The sequence below is a fragment of the Sarcophilus harrisii genome, chromosome 1, assembly GCF_902635505.1.
Source record: "Sarcophilus harrisii chromosome 1, mSarHar1.11, whole genome shotgun sequence".
NCBI lineage: Eukaryota > Metazoa > Chordata > Mammalia > Dasyuromorphia > Dasyuridae > Sarcophilus > Sarcophilus harrisii.
This window is the reverse complement of record NC_045426.1, coordinates 534,048,972-534,063,209: the sequence shown is the minus strand read 5'-3', so window position 1 is coordinate 534,063,209 and position 14,238 is coordinate 534,048,972. Positions and strand designations below refer to the sequence as shown.

The following is a 14,238-nucleotide window of genomic DNA, read 5'->3' as shown; positions in this document are numbered from 1 at the left end:
TAGTGGCTAGAAACTGGAAAATGAATGGATGCCCATCAATTGGAGAATGGTTGAGTAAATTGTGATATATGAATGTTATTAAATATTATTGTTCTATAAGAAATGACCAGCAGGATAAATACAGAAAGGCTTGGAAAGACTTACATGAATTGATGCTGAGTGAAATGAGCAGAACCAGATCATTATACACTTCAACAACAATACTGTATGAGGATGTATTCTGATGGAAGTGTATATCTTTGACAAAGAGAAGATCTAATTCAGTTCCAATTGATCAATGATGGACAGAATCAGCTACACCAAGAGAAGGAATACTGGGAAATGAATGTGGACTACTTGCATTTTTGTTTTTCTTCCCAGGTTATTTTTACCTTCTGAATGCAATTCTTCTTGTGCAACAAGAGAACTGTACAGTTCTGCACACATATATTATATCTAGGATATACTGTAACATATTTAACATGTATAAAACTGCTTGCCATCTAGGAGAGGGGGTGGAGGGAGGGAAGAGAAAATTTGGAACAGAAGTGAGCACAAGGGATAATGTTGTAAAAAATTACCCATGCATATGTTCTGTCAATAAAAAGTTATAATAATAAAAAAAGAAAAAGAAACATGGATCTTACCTGTGTTGGGAGTGAGTAAAGATCTCAAGTTCTTGGGTAGTTGGGCAGATCATAAGAAATGGCATTAATAGGAGAGGCTGAATTTTACCATCTAATGTACTCCCTGAGGAAAGGGGGGAAGAGCACTGATTATCTTGCCTGTGAGTGGACTTTTTGTTCTTAATTAAACCTTTTGTTATCCTTAAGTTGGCCTTTATTTGCAGTGGTCCCAGTTGAATTCTTTGTCAAATTTCTTCCATTGACAAAATCATCATGACCCATAGTTAATATATCCAATCAGAAAGTCAAGTTATGATGTCAATCCCTGAGGTTGTTTTTCTCCTATAAAAAAAAAAAAAACCTACTTGTATCCCTTTTCTTTGCTAAAAATCCGAAATTAGCCCACTGTCAGTAGCATAATAAAATCTTTGCCACTTGATTTGGAGATGGTCTAAGGCTACAAATTCTTTTGAGACATCTCTTTAAAAAAAAATTTTTTTTTGAGACATCTTATGACACAATCTAGAAACCCTAACATTTGTTCTAGGGTAGGTGCTATAACTAGCATGTACAGTGTTACTAAAATTTCATGATGAGAATTTATACTTCAGAAGTCAGCAAATATTACAAATTCAGGGCCTGATTTATTGTATTGTTGATTGTGTAATCTTAAGAAAGTAACAGATAAAATGTGAATAATGAAGATTAAACTTTAAAGGGTTTTAAAATAATAATCCTTTTTGAATTGTTAAAATGGAAGAAACTCAGATCCAAAGTGGGGACCAATCATAGTTTACAGAGATTTCAAATACATTTATTGCCTGAGAAGGAGCTTACAGGCTGGAGCAGTGAGACAAAGTTCACAGCTTCTCAGAGGGGTGTTGGAAACTGAGGTTTTTACACATTTTGGAGTTATTTGGGATTTATGACTACATAGGATTAATAAATAAGTTATTAAATTAAATTAATTAATTAAATTAAATTAATTTTAAAAATATATGTAAATACAACAAATCAGGAAGCAGGATGCTTGCTGCTCTTTAGATAAACCTCCAGGAACCAAGTTGACTGGTTCACCTTAGATAAGTAAATAAAATAAAATGTTTGCTTTTTCTCTCTGAGTTGGTCAAGGATGGTTTTAACAGCTGTAGGCATTTCTGAGGTCAGCTAAAGTGAACTAAACTTTGCCACTGTTATGTCAAACAGTGTACAGGAGAAGACCTCTTGATTGGCTGGTTGTGTTATTCCCATTTACTCATTCCCTGTGAAAAAGAAAAGCTCTAGCATATTTAATGAGTTAACATTCACAGGTGTCAGGCTTACTTTTTTTTTTAATCTAGCATCACACTTCTGCTTTACTCCTTTCTATTATAAATAGTATCAATCTATCATCATTTTGGAAATTGGGCACCTATGAATGATTTTTCTGTGTTTTGAATGTAAACTTCTAGAGGACAAAGATTATTTTTACTTTTATATTTGTATCTCCAGAGCTTAGCACATTGCTTGATAGACAGTAAATGTTTTTTTCATTCATTCATCCACATCTACAGCTTTCTTTTAAGGCAAATGATTTTGTCTTCGGCTTGCAGGCATTAAAATTTTTGGTGATTCAACCTGGTTGGCACCTTGGCCAATAACCTCACTCATTATCATTGCTCTTGCTGCTGTTGCCACCAAGAAAGAGATGGTCAATGGTATAAAATGCTTTGGAGACATCACAGGTTGAAAAAAGAGAATAAGATAAGAATGAGTAGTGAATTAGGATTATAAAGTCTATGGATTCCATAAATTCTTTCAAGAAGTTTAATGGTGTAAAGGGAACAATAAGATGCCAGCTCAAAGGAATATAGAAAGTTTGGGGATAGAGGAGACTGAAATAAATTTGCAGGCAAAAGAGAAGGAACCAGTGGGGAAAGGGAAAAATTGAATATATGTTATTTTAAAAATGTATTCATTTTGGACAGCTAAGTGTTGCAGAGGATAGAGCACCAGCCCAGAAGTCAGGACGACTGAATTCAAATCTGGTCTCAGACACTTAACACTTTCTAGCTGTGTGACCTTGGGCAAGTCACTTAACTCCAATTGCCTCAGCCAAAAAAAAAAAAAAAATATTCATCTTGTACTTAATTACAAAAAGATTAAAAAAGTTTCCATTCACATAGCATAATACAAAAAAGGATTCAATATAAAACCATGAATCTCCATTTCACACTATTTACTTTTTTCAAACTATGAAATAAATACTACATATTATTTTCAAAGATGTCCTGCTTTCCTGTACTTCCCTCTGAGTTATAGTCTACTGGGTATTTTTTTCTCTCTTTCCACCATAAATTGGAGATAGCCACCATTAGACACCAATATGTTACAGACAAATATATTAAAGAGAAACAAAGGGAAGGAATAATGAAGAACTAATACTAAAGAAAAGTCAAAAGGGGGTAAGATCAAAGACAGAGGTATATATCAGGTAGAATTAGACAAAAAGAAAGACTTCTCTATATTGAAATGAAGAAAATATTTATGTATAAAATGGGGCAGCAAGGTGATAAAATGAATAAGGTCCTGGGTTCACAATCAGGAGGACCTGAATTCAAATCCAGCCTCAGAAACTTCCTAGCTGTGTGATCTTGGACAAGTCACTTCACTTCTAGTACTGGAGAAGATGACAAACTACTCCAGTATCTTTGCCAGGAAATCCTATGAACAGAGGTCTATAGATTCATAAAGTCAGACACAATTGAAACAAGATTGAATCACAACAATATGTGAAAGTTAAACAAACAAGAAATCAAAATATATAATGACTATAGTAATGTAAATGGAGCAACAATCAAAACTGATTAGGGTGGACTAACTCGATGGGGAGTGCGCTACATCTTGAGTTTAGTCTAGATAAAGTCTTTCTGAGTTAAGCCAGAGCAATACTTTTTGTATGAAATTGAGTTCTTTAAGAACAAGATCAGCAATTGGATCTTGCATAGGTAACAACACCTAAAGCCAAAATAGGAAGTTCTGCTGATTGAATTCAGGTTGAGTTTAGTACACATTTGTTTAGAGGGACTCTTAGTTCAACCTGTTTTTCTTTAAATTATTCTATAGAATTCTTTGTCTTTTATAGAGAGAGACAGAATGAGTTTTGGGAAGTGTAAGAACAAGCTAGATAGGAATAAGAACATTTGAGGAGATAGCTAGGTAAGATATGAATAATGATAATCAAGGATCTTGGAAACAGAGTGAGACTGGAGTCACTTGGCATGGATTAGAGTAGAAAAAATTATGTTACTGGAGTTACAGAACTAAGCAGATTAAAGGTTCCAATTGGAATGTTGGCATGAAACTATCCCTGCAACCTACATCCTCCAAATCTGTCTTGTTGGTTTCCTTTGATCTAGCATTTCCTATTCCTTTCTTGATGATTTATATCAATATAATTTTCCCCTGTTTGCTGATTTTATCTTCTACAAAACAACAAAATGAAGCAACTGGGGTTCATTAGAATAAGTTTTGTTGCTACTCATTAAATGCTGTTTAAACATTCAAAGTTTGAAGTCCAACATAATACCTTGTTTTAAACACACAGATCTGGAAAATAGCTGCTATAAAAAGTTTATGAAATACAATACTGATTGTTGCCTTGGTATAGTGTAACATGCTAACTACTTTATAAATCCATTAATTTTCTCTCACCAGAAAGCCCCAAATTTCAGCTTACCTGATTTGCTACTCAAGTTTCTAATTGTCACCACTTCTTACTTCTTGGAGTTTCCAAAATTTTATGTCCCCTTCTGGCAACAGATCAAAGGATATTCTTTATCCTATCTTTTCTGTTTTTTTATCATAACAGCTTTTTCAAGATTTCAACAGGTATCTACTATGAAGTGGTACAGAAAAGGATAACTGGGTGGTACAGTGGGTAGAGCACTAGGCCTGGAGTCAGGAAGACTCATCTTCCTGAGTTCATATTTGGCCTTTGACACTAGCTATGTGATTCTGGACAAGTCATTTAATCCTATTTGCCTCAGTTCCTCATCTGTAAAATGAACTGGAATTGGACACTTAATACTTCCTTGCTGTGTGAACCTGAGCAAGTTACTTAACCCCAACACATACACACACAAAAAGTTTCAGAGACGTAGTTTCTGAGCAATTTAGTCATTTTAATAATAGTGCTAGCAGGATATTAATAAAAGGATAGTCATTTGGCTGCCTCTCTTAGACCAAAGACAGTTATGGTAGTGGTCTCACATGGTGATCTACCCTTTCCAAGAGAAGGTTTTCAATGAGGGACTGAGAGTGACAGCAAGTCAAAAGTCAATACTCCCACCAGCAGCCTTGGGCTATCTAGGCAAAAGGATTTGCCTCCATCCACAAATGATTGGTTGGTTTGTTGTTGTCTTCATTGTGGAAGAGACCCAAAATTACATCACTGTTAGTCAAGTTACAATATGTTTGACTGTAGTTGATCAAACCAATATGAGCTTGAACTGCTCTGCTACATGTTGGACATAAATAGTCCATATGAACATTTGGGGTAACTTCTCTAATTTTGTGTATCTTGCATTTTGGGGGAGCTAATTCAATTCTGCTTTGCTCATAGAGCAGAGCATTTTCTCTGATTAGGATACATCATAGTGGCAGTCCTGTGAACAGTGATTCTAAAGACCTTGAGAGTGACCTTGTATCTCTTTTTCTGACCACCTTATAAGCACTTGCCTATTATATGAGTTCTATATAAAATGACTTTTTTGGCAAGCATAATTTGGTATTTGAATGATATGGCAAGCTTGATTAAATTCTTTGAAAGGTTGAATGGGGTCTAAGATGAAGACAATTCAATTGTATTATCAGCAATGTCCTTCCCAGAGACTTAACTTTTTAAAATCTAAAATTTGGAAGAAGGAAAGAAGTCAGAATCTCTTCAAAATATTGGTTATTAATGATCATTTGTCTCAGAAGTCACAAAGAATTAGACATGGTTGAGATGACTGAATAAACTGCAGACAAGATTCTACAGTGAAAAGAGTACTTGACTAAGAATCAAGAGACCTTAGTTCAAATTCCAGCTCTGCCATTAAGCAGCTGTGTATTCTAGGGAAGTCATTTTCCCTCTTAAATTATAACTTTTTATTGAAAAAATATATGCATGAGTAATTTTTCAACACTTACCCTTGCAAAAACTTCTGTTCCACCTTTTCCCCTCCTTCACTCCACCTCCTCCCCTAAATGGCAGATAGCCCCATACATGTTAAATATTCTAAAGTATATGTTAATGCAATATATGTATACATATTTATATAGTTGTCTTGCTACACAAGAAAAATCAGATTTAGAAAGAAGGTAAAAATAACCTGAGAAGGAAAACAAAAATGCAAGCAAACAATAACAGAAAGAGTGCATATGCTGTGTTGTCATTCACATTCATCTCTCAGTGTTCTTTTGGAGGGTGTAGCTGGTTCTGTTCATTACTGATCAATTGGAACTGATTTGAATCCTCTCATTGTTGAAGAGAGCCATATCCATCAGAATTGATCCCCATATAGTATTGTTGTTGAAGTGTATAATGATCTCTTGGTTCTGCTCATTTTACTTAGCATCAGTTCATGTAAGTTTCTCCAAGCCTTTCTATATTCATCCTGCTGATCATTTCTTACAGAACAATAATATTCCATAACGTTCATATACCACAATTTATTCAGCCATTCTCCAATTGATGGGCATCCATTCATTTTCCAGTTTCTAGCACTACAAAAAGGGCTGCCACAAACACTTCTTTTTAGCTTTTATGTCTCTACGGGACTTATTTAATTGGTTTTTTTGTGAGACTCAAATGAGATATTGAAAAGGCATATAAAAAACTTTAAAGTGCCATATAAATATTAGTTTTTACTGTTATTTCATTCTACTCATGTTTTCTGATGAATTTCACTTACAAATGGTACTAGGACAAATTGCTATCCTGTTATTATTCATGTATGTTCATGTTCTGCATACTATTAAAGAGTTGTGATGACAATGATGGAGGCCCACTAAATGATGAGACTGAGGTGAGCTATTGGCACCAAATTGCTACTTCAATAAGTAGCAGTTCACATGTGAAGAATTCGCAAAGTCTTTCTTGGTGCAAAAAGATACATTTATTTATAAGAAAAGGTTGTGGACAAAATGAAAGTAAAATAGACATCAGAAATGGTAAATATGAAATAAATTTAATAGAGCATATATAGTTAGCAAGGAAAGGGAGTTTTAATAATTAACAATGGAAAAGACAAATTCCCAGGTGGAACTTATAATTAACCAGGAAAAATGGAATACACCATGGAATGGGAATACACCACTGATTGGCAGACTAAATCCTAAAAGGAATTTAGCACCCTAAAAGAGTTAGTTAGCTATTACAAGAAAAAAGACACCAGGTATGGGGAAGGTATGGGGAAGATGGCAAGAAGAAAGACACCAGGAGGCAAAATTCAAAGCAGAGTAATATAAAAGGGATTAAGCAAAGATGATATAAGCCATGGACAGATTTATAAAAGAAATTTAACATTAGAATTTTGACACTCATAATGGCTTTTTGATTGAATACAGTAAAGTGGGGTTTCCCAACACCTCTACAGAAGGTGGGATTCTAAGATTGAGCTGATCCCCATCAGTGCCCTTCTTTGCTTGCCTCAGAGAATAATTTATTATAATTTTATAATTAATTAGGAGAAATTTAATGTCAGGGGTTTGACATCATAACTTGGCTTTCTGATTGGATAAAGTAAAGTGGGATTTTCCAAGATCTTCCAGGGGGTGGGACTGTAAGATTGAGCTGATCCCCATCATGCCCCTCCCTGTTTGCTTCAGGAAGTAATAGTATCAATACTTCAGGCTTTCTCTGCCAACCCCACCTAGTTACCCTGGACCTCATCATTTGGATAAAATAAGTGCTTTTTATAATTGGAAAATTTCAAATGATTAGAGAGAGAATAACAAAATTACAACTTTTTTGGAATTGGGAATTTTTGTAATTGGAAAGAGTTGAGATATAAGCTTGCTGGAAGAATCATTAAGACATTTTTAATCTTTGACCTGGAAGCTGTGGTTTGGGCTATGATATTCCTGGGAGTTTTCATTTTGGGATTTCTTTCAGGAAGTTAATTCTTTTTAATTTCACTTTATTGTCTTGTTCTAATATGTTTGGGTTGTTATCTTTTATGATTGAAATATGATATAAAGGTCCTTTTTTGCAGTCATGGCTTTCAGGAAAACCAATGATTTTTTCAATTTTCTCTCCTTGATCTTTTTCCAAATCAGTTGTTTTTTTATATCAGATACCTTACATTTTCTTCTACTTTTTCAATCTCTTGACTTTATTTTCATATTTCTTGTCATCTCATGACTTCCTTTCTAATTTTTAAGGAATCTGATAACTTGTGTAAGGTTTTCTACCAATCGCAGTTCTTTTTCCGCCCAATCCTTTCCTCAGTGGCTCTTATTTCATTTATACCATGTTAACTGTTTAACTCGTGTCTTTTCTTCTAGAAATTAATTTATAATTAATTAATTAATTAATTGATTATTAATTGATTAATTGATTAATTAATAAGGTTGTCTTGTAGACAACCTGTGCTTCTCTTTGAGGCTTTATTTTTAGTTAATTTGGACATTCTCCCCTTCTGATTTGTATCTCTGGCATCAAATTAACTCTATTTCTGGTTACTCTTTCAGCTTTCCTTCCTGGATTTGGACTTTGTTTTGGGGCTGGTCTCTCTTTTCATCTAATGGGAATGTAGAAGAAAAATAGAGAAGAAAAGAAAGAGAGGGAAGAAAGAAAGAAATACTTGAGAAGTGCCTCTTGTGTGTCAGGTACTATGCAAAGTACTTTATGAATATGTGTGGAATAGAGAGATAAGGCGAAGAACTTACAAGAATGTGTGAATTCTTTTTCTGTATTTTATTTTCATTATTTCTGGTTTTCCCCTATGATCTCTATAATATGGGCAGGCCCATATTTATTTGAGCCTTGGCCAGCTAGAAACATATTTATTAACCAGAGATGATGACATTTATCCTTGTTCAATGTTATCAATATTTAGACTATTAGTTTAAATGATGTTAGCTCAGTAATCTGAAGTGTGAAGATCTGATTGATGATTCCTCTCAGAACCAGGGAAATAAAGCATACCGTTTTAATTTGCCTTTGGTACCAATGTTTAACATTCAATTAGAGAGAAGGCACCTATTTCTCAATGCTCCCCAACTTATGATGTAATCCTTTATAACAGAACCTATAAAAGCTGTATATCTTTACTACTTCTTTAGCCCTCCTACTACAAGCTTTCTCTTTCTTATCTTGTGATGGGATGGCTCATCCTCCAGAGATTTTAATAAACAACTTTTCTGCTTTCTACTGAGTGATCTGAGTAGTCATTTTGGGTAAGGATCTTCTACATCCCTTACAGTTGAGGGTTCGTCTGGGATGGGGTCTTTGGGGAAGACAGCTGTGGGCACCTCAGACAGGGACAGGCGTCCATGGAATAGTTTTCTCCATGGTCTCTGGTTCTGGGTGAGCAGCCTCCTTCCCCTCTTAGACAACGACCTGAGGGAGGGATACTCAGTGGAAAGCGGAATTGAAGATTGAAAGAAGTAGAGTCCTGATGGCCAGCATTGCAGCCTGAAAGATATGTACACATGTAAACTCAAGGTAAGGCTCTCGGGAGTCTGGGGGTCTATTGGCTGGGTCAAGGGAGACCCCAAGGGATTAGCCCTCCTAAATTTGTTTTTGGTGTGGACTGCCGTCGACCCCAATGATAAAGGACTTTCCTGAGGAGGCTCTTGGGTGCTGCGGGGCATGAGGGTAATAAAGGGCCTCCTCTAACACCTGGACTGGGTCCAAGGTGGTAAAATGGGATTAAAGCAGTCTAAGAATCTGTATCAAGACGTTAGCTAGGGAATTCAAGACTGGGATGAACTTCCCAGATATAAAAAGGAAGAAAACTGGGAGGGCTGTTTGGGTATATAAGCCTTAAATCTATATGTAAAAGGTGAAAATAGAGTTCTGTGTGTATCCATGTGTGTATGTCTACTTTGCATTTTTTGTTCTGTGTTAAAAGTTAGCAAGCTTATAGGACTGCTTGCCATCTGGGGGAGGGGGTGGAGGGAGGGAGGGGAAAAATCGGAACAGAACTGAGTGCAAGGGATAATGTAAAAAATTACCCTGGCATGGGTTCTGTCAATAAAAAGTTATTTTTAAAAAAAAGTTAGCAAGCTTGTAAGAGATAAGAATCCAGCTTCTGTGTTACAGGCTTAGAAAAATATCAGGCTGAATTGTGGGAATTGGAATTCATTCAGAGTGGCTCAGAATGTATTAGTCTTAGATCATGGTATGGTAATTTGGGAACTAGTTTTGGACTTCCCAAGAAAAGAAAATCATTTTTTTCCTCTTTCTCTTCCTCTGCCTCTGACTGACTGCAGTGACTTTGCAGGAGGGGGGAGAAAAGGGAAAAAAATAAAAACAAAGATTGAAAGTTTGAAAAGTTTTGAGAAAATAGAAGAACAGTGGCTATCACTCCTGTAAACATGGAGCCCTGTTACCGATAACTCAGGCTTGTGGAATCCTGCCAGAGGGAGAAAAAAATTTCAAGATAAAGCAAGGATTGGTGCTTAACTCTTTCCTGGTTTACTAAAGAAGCTTGAATGGAATATCTAGGTAGATTTTAAGAAATTTCACAAACTAAAGTACTGGTTAATTTTAAAATAACTTTAAATTGGTATGTATATTAAGATTGGAAATAAGGAATTGCAGATATTGGAAGGGAGGAATAAAAACAGAGTAAGAATGGTAAATAGCTGAACACGGGGGCTCTCTGAGATGTTGGACCTGTGGGAAAACTAGGCATACTTCTAAAAAGAAAAGAAAAAATTTTTCCCAGAAGAAGAAAGAAAAATCATTATTAGTAAATTTGCTTTCATGAAATTAGAGAACATAAAATTTAAGAAGGCTAAACTTGGTAATTGTTTGTCTGCAACATTTGATTAAGAGTTTTGGGAACTTACTATATTTTAAAGAGGTACTATAATTTTGAAATTGGGGGAAATAATTTTACTGTTGCCTTGCACATGTTAGATTTATTGAGGATAAAATCTTAAGAATTGTTTGAATATGGTGGCCTTTAAAACTGAAGAGAAAAACTTTTCTTTTTTTTATTATTTGTTTGGACTTCAAATTAAAAATATAGGTTATTAAACAAAATGCCAGTGGCTTACCTTAGGGGTGGTCATATTTGTATCTCCTTACTTAAATGGTATGTTGCTTTTTAAAAGTATTGGGTAATTTGCAAACTATATTACAAGTTTTATGAAATTTGGTTCAAAATTAATTGTGAATCTTGAAGTTTAAAGTTTAAAAAAAGGTGATTTAAAGATAAGGGAAAAGAAAGATTGATTTACAAAAGCAATTAATAGTTTATTTTTTTGTGGTTATTTTTTTTTATTTAATAGCCTTTTATTTACAGGTTATAAGCATGGATAACTTTACAGCATTAACAATTGACAAACCTCTTGTTCCAATTTTTCACCTCTTACCCCCCACCCCCTCCCCTAGATGGCAGGATGACAAGTAGATGTTAAATACATTAAAATATAAATTAGATACACAATAAGTATACATGACCAAAACATTATTTTGCTGTATAAAAAGAATCAGACTCTGAAATATTGTATAATTAGCTTGTGAAGGAAATAAAAAATGCAGGTGTGCATAAATATAGGGATTGGGAATTCAATGTAATGGTTTTTAGTTATCTCCCAAAGTTCTTTCTCTGGGCATAGTTGGTTCAGTTCATTACTGCTCCATTGGAAATGATTTGGTTGATCTCACTGCTGAGGATGGCCAGGTCCATCAGAACTGGTCATCATCTAGTATTGTTGTTGAAGTATATAATGATCTCCTGGTCCTGCTCATTTCACTCAGCATCAGTTCGTGTAAGTCTCTCCAGGCCTTTCTGAAATTATCCTGTTGGTCATTTCTTACAGAATAGTAATATTCCATAATATTCATATACCACAATTTATTCAGCCATTCTCCAACTGATGGACATCCATTCAGTTTCCAGTTTCTAGCCACTACAAAAAGGGCTGCCACAAACATTCGTGCACATACAGGTCCCTTTCCCTTCTTTATAATCTCTTTGGGATATAAGCCCAGTAGTAACACTGCTGGATCAAAGGGTATGCACAGTTTGATAACTTTTTGAACATAGTTCCAAACTACTCTCCAAAATGGTTGGATTCATTCACAACTCCACCAACAATGCATCAATGTCCCAGTTTTCCCACATCCCCTCCAACAATCATCATTATTTTTTCCTGTCATCTTAGCCAATCTGACAGGTGTGTAGTGGTATCTTAGAGTTGTCTTAATTTGCATTTCTCTGATTAATAATGACTTGGAGCATCTTTTCATATGACTAGAAATAGTTTCAATTTCTTCATCTGAGAATTGTCTGTCCATATCCTTTGACCATTTTTCAATTGGAGAATGGTTTGATTTTTTATAAATTAGAGTTAATTCTCTATATATTTTGGAAATGAGGCCTTTATCAGAACCTTTGACTGTAAAAATATTTTCCCAGTTTGCAATTAATAGTTTAAATGGAGCATCTAGTCAGAAGGGTTATTGGTTTGGGAGTGTTTAAAGTATGTCGGAGAAGATTTGAGCAAGTAGACATTGGGAGTAGAGAGAGACCTCTGTCTCTGAGATGGGACAGGAGAATGAAGTTGAAGAATGAAGTTGATTTAAGGAGGATTGATTAGTAGAAGCAAGTGATTTCAAGAAAAAATCAGTGGGAAAAAGAAGGAACTGGTTGGAAAGTCACAGAGAGATGGCTGTGAGACGGGATCTGTTTTTGCTGGGGAGAGCAGCAGAGTAGCAGTGCAAAGCTGCACCCACTTTTGGCTGAAGAAAGCAAATAGTGGTTTAAAGGGACAGGCTGCTCTTACAAGATGTTAATTGATTGAACATTTGTTTCTTTACCTACATAATGAATATTAAAAAATATGATCAGAAATGTGATATATATAGTTTGAAAGGATTATTTCAAAAAAGTTTGCTGTTTTCAAGAACTTTTCAGATTCTTTTATGTGAAAATAGTAAGTTTTAATTAACCACATTGATGCCAATTATCTGAAAGGGACTCCAAGAATAATAGTTTTTGCCTTTGTCCTTTTGAAAATGTTTTTGTTGTGAACACTATGTAGTTTGGGATTTTTCTGTGTATTGGATATTTTAAAAGCAAAATGATTGGTATAATATTGAATTTATTCAAGATTCAACATCTACTTGGGTATGTAAGAATTGTGTGAATTTTCTGGGATAAATTTCTCACTGTTGCCAATAAATGACTTAAGGTTATGGTAAATATCTATTTAGGATATTCTGAAACTTGGTTAATAGAATTTATTAGAAGTAAAATTCTTTGGGCTTATAGTTAATACTATTTGGGATTTTTAAAGCTGCTGAAGGTTGAGTTTTAACTACTTATGTTATGTTATAGTTATGTTCTTGCATTTTTTTCTTCCTATGACTGATTTCTATGATCAGAGCAATAGTTAATAAGAACTGTTAATAAAATTCAAATATATCATACTTTGTTGTTTCCAATCTGGTTACATGTACTCATTATATCCTAAATACTTAGGCAAAAATACTTAGTATTTACCCTGGTCATCTATCTGTTACTGGATATTTGTATCTGTGGATATTCAGAGTTTTTTTAAATGTTGCTAAATAATGAGAGGACAATTAGCACAGTGGTCTGTGAAACCTAACTGCTATTTATTGGGATTATTGCCATCTACCTGTCCTGTGAAGCAAACTTGTTCCTTCACATAGGAACTGCTGACCAATCTATACTGGCCTCCCCACATGTTGTTGCAGCTCCAGACTGTTCTAACCTTGTTAGATTTGGTTTTTTGTTGTTCTAGATTTTGGTCAAATTACAGATTATTGAGTCTCTTCTGAGACATGGATTGGCCCATCTGAAACTTAGATTGACACCATACCCATCCCCCTGCTTGGACTGAGAGCCAGTTCTTCACCTCATCAGCAGAAAGCAGTTTTTGAATGAGAGACCATCGCCCCTGCCTCTGATGGGCTGATATGGGGGACTTGGGAATGGTTGATGAATGACTGTTAAACCCTGACTTGGTCATCTATTACAGTGTGTTTAATATTTGGGATGGAAATTGTTAAAATTGATAACTGTTGCTGTTAAGGAAGTTATAATATGTTTATAATATCTATGTTCACTTCAGATTGTTTGAGGAATTTTTTTTTTTTTTTTTTTTTTTTTTAGGAAACTCCTCCTGTACTAGTCTGTTATGTATAGGAACTTTAAGTCACTCTTGGGATTTATATATGGATGGTTATTTGACTATTTACCTTTTTTTTGGATGATTCCTTTCCATGAGAAAAAAAGAAAGAGGAAGAGATACAGAGCTAGGGAAACCGGTGGATTTTTCTCAAAATACCTAAAAGAGTGGGAACCCTTAGTTTTCTGTTTACTTTGCCGTAAGTACTTCTGCCTCAACCCCTATCTCACCAATTCAGATTGAATTGGAAATCTTAAGCAATCCTTTTTTGTTT

At 34.8% G+C, this 14,238-nt stretch overlaps 1 protein-coding gene across 4 annotated transcripts in view; it reads right to left on the bottom strand.

The window, feature by feature from the left end:
• HSBP1L1 (heat shock factor binding protein 1 like 1) overlaps positions 1–14,238 on the bottom strand; it is a 66,266-nt gene that overhangs the window by 32,029 nt on the left and 19,999 nt on the right. The window contains exon 1 of one of the 4 annotated variants that reach the window (XM_031946756.1): positions 627–931. The exons of the other annotated variants lie outside the window; for them this stretch is intronic. The gene's annotated coding sequence lies outside the window, so the exon portion shown is untranslated. Of the gene's footprint in view, positions 1–626; positions 932–14,238 lie in introns of those variants that run through there. 4 annotated transcript variants of the gene reach the window in all.